This window comes from Elephantulus edwardii, unplaced genomic scaffold (assembly GCF_000299155.1).
Source record: "Elephantulus edwardii isolate Elephantulus edwardi_28Jun2011 unplaced genomic scaffold, EleEdw1.0 scaffold00429, whole genome shotgun sequence".
NCBI classification, from domain to species: Eukaryota; Metazoa; Chordata; class Mammalia; order Macroscelidea; family Macroscelididae; genus Elephantulus; species Elephantulus edwardii.
In genome coordinates this window covers 729,532-737,254 of record NW_006400179.1, presented here as the reverse complement: position 1 = coordinate 737,254, position 7,723 = coordinate 729,532, and the positions used below count along the sequence as shown (strand labels likewise).

The window sequence follows — 7,723 nt, the reverse complement described above, 5'->3', positions numbered from 1 at the left end:
TCATTTAGATTATGGCTAGCCATTGGTTTTTAATATAAGGCCTTAATTTTGTTGAGGAACTTCCCTCTTCCTCTTCTGTTGAATGTTTTTATCAGAAAAGGATATTACATTTTGTCAAATGCCTTTTCTACATTGATTGAGATGATCAATAATTTTCTTTGTTTTACTGATGTGGTGAGCTACACTAATAGGTATTCCAGTGTTTAGCTACCCTGCTATACCTTGTATGAATCACATTTGATTGTTATGTATGTTATGTAGGTTTGTCTTAGAATCAATTTGAGAGTATTCTACTTTCTTTCAATATTCTGAAACACTTACATAGAATCAAATTTCAGCCTTTTTAAAAAGACAAAGACAGATTTATTAGTAAAAGTATAGGTGGCTGCTTTAAAGTTCAGGATGATGAGTGGAGCAGCTGGATTCTAAAAAGGTTTGTTTTCGAACACCCAGAACAGCAGCCACCGGAGCTTCGGTCTCGTGTTACCGTCGTTCTGGCGTGAATTTTGTATTTTCCCCTGACATTTATCTAACTGTCGAGGAGTGACTACAGGTTCCGAGTCTGAGGCGGCGGCCCCCACGGTCAGATCATGTCCGGCGTGTCCCGGAGCCCCGGACCTTCCCCAGCTGCCCCAATAGCTGAGTGTCCGGAGTGGCCCTGCTCCGGGCGTCCCGGACCGGAGAAAGACATCTGGACCAGACTAAAGGCCCTGTATGACACTGGACCACCGCCAGAACCCCACCGATACTGACTGGGTGTTCGTCAAGCAACATCGGTGAGAAAGCCTGGAACTGCACTGGAAGGGGCCTTATGTGGTAATGCTTGTGACCCCCACTGCACTCAAAGTGGATGGCATCGCCACTGGATCCACTACACCCACGTACATCCAGCCCACCCCTTCACCCTTCAAGAAGAGTACCTGCTATCAAAATGGATGACCCACTAAAGCTCCGTATCCGAAAGAATTAATCTTGCTGGTCCTTGTTATATGCATCTTTGATTCTGTTAACTGCAGTCTACCCTAGTGACTGCTTAACCCGATACAAGGGGGAGGGGGAGGGGACACATACTTTACAACCTCTGTCCATGCTTCCTGCTCTACTCATGTTGTCGAGTGCCGATATCAGGGAAAAGCTATTTCACGGCAACTGCAAAGCGGGGGAGTAGCTATACCGGGTGTCCTAGTCGGCCAGGTAAAAAGTTCTGTTTTACCGGACTTACCCACTATGGCATGTCTAACAGTGGGGGAGCTCAGAACCAGGACAAGCAACAGATTCAAGAAGGAGTAAAGCAAAATCTGCTGACTGGGTAAAATGTTAACCTGTGACCCAGAATTCAGGCCCAATCAGCTATTAGAACAAGTCCAGCAAGCCCTTCAGACCCTAGCCTTCTCCCATCAAATTGTTACAAGTCTCAATGACACATATCAGATTTTGAGTGCAGACCTAAATAATACCACTGCTGGATCTGCCTGCCTCTGAGACCAAGACCATTTTTTGCCTGGCCATCCCCCCCCCCCCCGCCTCTTGGATTAAAACTCAGAACCTCACCTCCAACCTAACCAAGGCTGAAAACTCGACCCTAGCAGTAGGCCCTTTGACAGACCATCCATATGTCTGACAACGCCTCCTGTGTAATTACTAACCACACTTTGCTGGTAGAAGTCCCCTGTAATGACTCCTCTGGCCCTCGGGACACAAGTCTTATCTGTGCAGGGCCCGGGATATTCTTTGTTTGTAACGGCTCTGTCTTAATGCGATGCCTCCCTGCTAACTGGACACAACCCTGTATGCCAGTGTTCCTTACCCCACCCCTAACTGTTCTTAGCCCTGCCACTATGACTTCCATGGCCCTACCCACGAGGCGCCAAAACCGAGCCCTCCGACTTGGAGCTCTGTTCATAGGAGGAAGCCTGGCGACCGCTGTAGGACTGGGAGCAGGAGGCCTGGGCACGGCTACCCATTTTTATTACAAGCTCTCCATGGATATCAGTTGAGACTCAGACAAGGTAGCAGATTCTCTCCCAGCCTTACAAACTCTGGTAACTTCGCTGGCTGGAGTGACCTTACAGAACCATCAAGCCCTTGACCTACTCACAGCAGAGAAAGGAGGTACGTGCCAGTATCCAGGGGAAGAATGCTGTTTCTTTGTCAATGCATCAGACATAGTTCAAAACAAGGTCCGAGAGTTAAGAGAATCCATCAAAAGGCGCCTATCTGAGGCAGAAGCCGAAGATCTATTTAGTTGGTGGAAAACATCCTAGGGCAGATGGCTTATGCCACTCCTCGGACCCCTCACTACCCTGATGCTTATCCTAACCCTAGGACCCTGCATAATTAACAGAATAATCAAATTCATTAAAGAAAGAATAGGAACAATCCAGCTGATGGTTATGCAGTCTCAGTACCATTACCTAGAGACCTAAGAAGAAAGCGCTCATGATTGAGCTAGGGTGCAGAAGAAGGGGGGAATGAGAGACTCAAGAGACTCCGTTTTTGTAAACTGTATGCCATTTTAAAGTGTATAGGCCGCTAGCCGGTTCCAGGAAAGACCACAAACTGAAAAGCTGAGGAGTAAAACCCGTGCCTGAACAAGAGCCAATCACAAGACAGCTGGGAAGTCCCCAACCTCCTGCAGTTCCCTTTCCCTCACCCTGTTTTTGTGCTCTTTTCCTTTGAATCAACCAATCCTGTAGCACACTGTTTGCGTGGGCTTTCCACTTCAGATAGGCTTGATGCCCCGGTCGCGTGGCCCAGATTCGAATCCGAAATAAATTCCCTCTTGTTCTTGCGTCAGTGTTGGCTCCTTGGTGACTTGGGGTGGGGGTGGGGGACTGGATTTGGGGTATAACAAGGAAGACCCTCTATAAGGTGGATTGACTCAGTGACTGGGGTCATGGGGGTAGGTGTGTCCAAGTCAGTGCTATTGACACAGGATAGAGCAGGGTTTAGGGCTGTTGTACACAGGTCACTATGAGTCGCATGAGACTTGATAGCACATCACAAGAACAAGTATGTCAGTAAAGTTGTGACTGTATCATGGAAACTATGTTAAAAAATTTTTTTTCCATTAAAAAAAAAGGTGTGTTTTCTGTTTTTGCTGAGGCTTGGGTGGGACTGTTGTTTACAGCTGGGTGTGAGCTGATTGGATTGAGACTTGAATTTTAAAAGGCTTTTGGGCCCTCAGACCTGTGGCCCTCGGGCCTGGTTTTAATTGTTTTCAGTCATACATTCTTCTAAGTAGTATAGCACTGGTCTATCAGATTGCTGTACAGAGGTAACTCTTGGTTTGCTGTGATGGTAAATACCTAGACACTAATGTGTCAAATGCGATAATGGTTGCCCATGGTGGACAGTGTTTGATGGCTCTCTCAAGTTAAAACAAGCTTGGAAACAGGAGTGGCATACACTTCCAAAATAGCTTGCCTCCAGAAAATCTATGAACTTAGAGAAATAATGAAAATTATGAGGGTTCAGAACTTTCATTCATAGGGTTGCTATGAGTCATCTAACATCAATGGCACTTAACAACAACAGGAATGAAATGGGCATTTCTCCTGAGGAAAAGAAGTAATGGAGGAGACCTTGGTGTCAGCTTTTATCTAACACATTAGAAGAAATCACCAGTAAAACAATCTAGTCTGAGATTTTTATTGTTTGGAAGATTTTGTTTTTGCTTTTTTGTAATGACGTGTTCTATTTCTTCTTTAATAATAAGCCTGTTCAAATGTTCTATCTCTATGTATTGATAGTAAGTCCATTTTAAAAACATTAATCCACCTCCTCAGTGTTTCAAATTTTAGGGAATATAGTTCTTTGTGATATTCTGCTATTGTTCTTGTAATTTTAGTTGGCTTTGTTGTAACATCATGTATTTAATTTCTTATTTATGTTATTTGCAATTTTTCCTCTTTTTGTTAAAATTGCCAGGGACTTGTCAAGTTTATTAATCTTTTAAAAAGCTTTCTAGTTGTATTGATTGTTTATGTTATTTTTCTCCAGTGGCCTAGGGTTAAGAAGCTGAGCTGCAGAAGAAGGCACGCAGTTTGAGGCCACCAGCCACTCCATGAAAGAAGGATGGGCAATCTCCTCCCATGCGATTAACTGCCTCTGAAAACCTTCCAGAGGGCCAGCTGTGGGTCAGTTCCAACTTGATGGTAAGCAACCACAACAGCAATGTTGTTTTTCTGTCTTATGGACTGACACAGTAACTACTGCAATGGGCTCTAATGTGTCAGAAAGTATGAGGATAGCACAGGATAGGACGGGGTTTAGATTTGTTGTTCATAGGCTATGGGTTGTACTCTACTCAATGGCACCTAACAACAACAAATCTTGAGTATTCCCTTCCTTCTGGAAACTGTAAGACTTGCTTGCTGCACTTTCTTTTGTTTTGGTCCATTTGAGTGAAAGGTTACTAATCATAATGTGTTTTCATTCAATCATTCATAGACATTTTCTTTTTTTTTCCCTTAGTGCACTGTGGCATCTTTGAGAAGGAGTGCTTTAACTGGTGCAGTGCCGTCTGCTAAAGATACTCTTATCTGTGGTTCTGGCTGGGGGTGGCCTCATAGCTCTGTAAAGTTATTAAGCATGTCTCCATCAACTTATAAAAAGGGTGAAATGGATCACATCACAGTGGCGAGTTTCTTTTCATAGCTCACATACTACATGCTCTGAGGATGTGTGAATGTTGTGACCTTTTGATCATGCTTTCTTCTTGTGCCTCTGATTTTATTGCAACTAAAGTCATATTCAGCCAAACACTTTCTGAAAGAAATTTTTTTCCTGAAAACCACTTTTATTTTCCATTTTAAATATACTTTTAATCATGGTTTCTCTTGTCTGACTTATACTGTACTGTTTGGATCCAAAATGAGCTGGTTGTAATGGAGGGGAAAGGACCTTGCAGAAGCAATCAGGAGACCTGCGTTTAAGCTCTGTCCCAACTATGTGACCTTGGGTCAGTCAGTTTTCTTCTCAGAGACTCAGAGTCCTTGTCTTTTTAAAAAAAAACCAAACCAAACCCTGCCTTTCTCTAAAATTTTAGAGGTGAAATGACTTCTGTTGTTCTTTCAGCTCTATGATTCTAAATGACTTTCAACAATGAGCAAAGATTATAGGGAGAACAAATAGGGTTTTTTTCAGAGAGAAAGAAGGCATTGACCAAATGAGTGCCCTGATGGCATAGTGGTTCAAGTGCTTGACTGCTAAGGGGAAGGTTAATGGTTTGAGCCCACTAGTTGCTCTGCAGGACAACAATGTTGGTAGTCTACTTCTGTAAAGATTTGGAAATCCTTTGAGGTGGTTCTATTCTCCTAGAGAGCTACTACGAGTTGAAATTGACTTAATGGCTATGGTTTGTTTTCTAGTTTATTAAAATATCTTTGGAAATCACAAATGTAGAATTGTTTCTAATTAATAACAATCCCTTCCTCCCACCCCCCGCCATCACAACACACCAGTTCAATGAGATTGCAAAATAAGAAAGGGACTTTGGGAAAATGTAGTGGTATAGTATGACATCCTTGACTGAATGTTTGGGTTTTTTTAAATTATTATTAAATTTTAATAGTTTTAATGAACATTTACAGAGATTTTGGGTTTCCATTCATTCATTCATTCATTCATTGTTGCACTGTCATAGACATTTTCTTTCATCACATTTCTTACAATTGTATAATTAATAACAATGTCTAATCAAACTGTTATTTTATGTATGTTACCTTTTCCTTCACACAACTTATCTATTTATTTTTTCCTTCTTTGTCCCTCTCTTCTGATCTTTGTTAATGCTCCAATACTAATTCTAACATAGCTTTTTACATTAGTGATTTTGCACACCAGTTGCTCCTTGAAAAAAAGATGGATAATCCATACCTGTGAAATTTATGGTATTTGAAACCAAGTGGAAGGATGGCTATGATTCAATCCCAAGTTGATAGCAATGAGAGAAAGATACTATGAGTCTTTCCCTAAATGACTGAGGTCTTTCAGAATTTTCTAGATTCATCCTTGTTCCATCTATGTTGTGTAATTTTTAATGAATTATTTATCATTCTTTAGGCTTCATTCTACTCCATCTATGAATGTACCAGTTTCTTTAGCCATTTATTTCCTGGTTAATAGTTATTTCCTAATCTTTGTTATTGTAAATAAGTCTGTAATAAATGTGTTTGTGAGAATATCAGTTTTTATTTGTTTGGCATACTGTAAGAAGAGCAAGGGCCATGTGGAGAGCACCATATCTGATATTTATCAACTTCACACAGGGAAACTATCCCTGTCCACAAAATCAATAAGACAAAACCAACTCCCATGAGGTCAAACATTCCCCCATGCTCCCATACCTCATTCTACTCATCTCAACACGAATCTTACTACCTTGGTGGGTCCAAAATCCAATGTGATAGCTCACAGATTACAAAGAACCATACTGGGGAAGTCAAAAGGTAGTAATTCAGATTAATAACAGAAAGCAATCAAGATAGCTCCCAAAATGTGCACACAGGCACCTCAGTCTCAAGCCTTATGGTGGTCCCAAGTTCTCAGTCCTGCCAATAATGGCTTCCCTCCCCAAATTGTCCAACAAGTTCTCGGTCCTGACAATATTGGCCCTCCACACTAAGGTCTCATCTCATCTCACATCAATTCTCCAGTTCAGCCATAGCAGCTGCTGTCATCCTAAAGAGTGTTAATGGAGGTCTCTCTTCCCTGACAAGGGGAAGAATTCTCTCTCCTGGTGGGAGAAGAATTCTTCTGGTTGAGGAAGATTCCTATTCTATGCAGCTAGTGCTGTTCAATTTCTTGGCTAGACTAGCCAGTTCTCTTTTAGATTGTTGAGACTGGCTGATCCCCTTGTGAAATCTTAGATATCCTTGTGGATAAACAATATGCCTTACTCAAAGCAGTATGCTTCTCCACATAGTCAGTCATCTATGCTTGAAAAGCCATACTGAGAGACAAAATCTACGGGCTTTTCTAGCCAATAACATTCACATATGAAAAACTTTCTCCTTACAATACACAATAGCTATATTTCTGACAGGCCTCCAGGTAACAAGCCCCAAGGCGGAGCCTAAACTGGTTGGGGAGGAGCAAGCAAGAAGGAAAACACAATCTATGCAGGAGTTGTACAGGACACATCACCTTCCCTTTGGAGACAGTACAAGTAAACATAAGAGACACTGGACACAGGAAAAAAACCGCAAAATCTCTCTGACAAGCTGTCAAGTCATGGGTCGGACAATGGAACATTAATTCTGAAGGCATTTGGTAGAAGTGAAGTGGTATCCTGCTGGAGGGTGGAGATGGGAAATAAGTGGGTCAAGGCACTGGGCTAAGGGCAGGGACTACACTGTAACTAATGGTCAACTCCAAAATGAGGGATTTATCTTTCACTACTCCACAAATTGCTGTCTGTCAGATACTCCTCTAAGTTTAAACATTCAGATTAAGACAGAGTAGGAAGAAGGATTGGTCATCCACTTCTGAAATGGCAGGCCTCTGAAAACGCTATGTACAACACAACACACGTAGACGAACAGAAAGGGCAACCTAGGTAGAACTGTCAAGCATGGAAATACAAAGGAAGAGGAACAGTTGTAAGCAGATACTAGTAATTGGAACATGGAATGTGAGAACCATGAATGTAGGAAAATTAGAAATTGTTAAGAAAGAAATGGAACGCATAAATATTGACATACTAGGCATTGGAGAGATG

The 7,723-nt window shown here is 42.0% G+C and overlaps 1 pseudogene; it reads right to left on the bottom strand.

Annotated features, from left to right (window-relative positions):
- Positions 1–583: 583 nt before the first annotated feature.
- Positions 584–7,723, bottom strand: part of LOC102850855 — an 81,624-nt pseudogene continuing 74,484 nt past the window's right edge.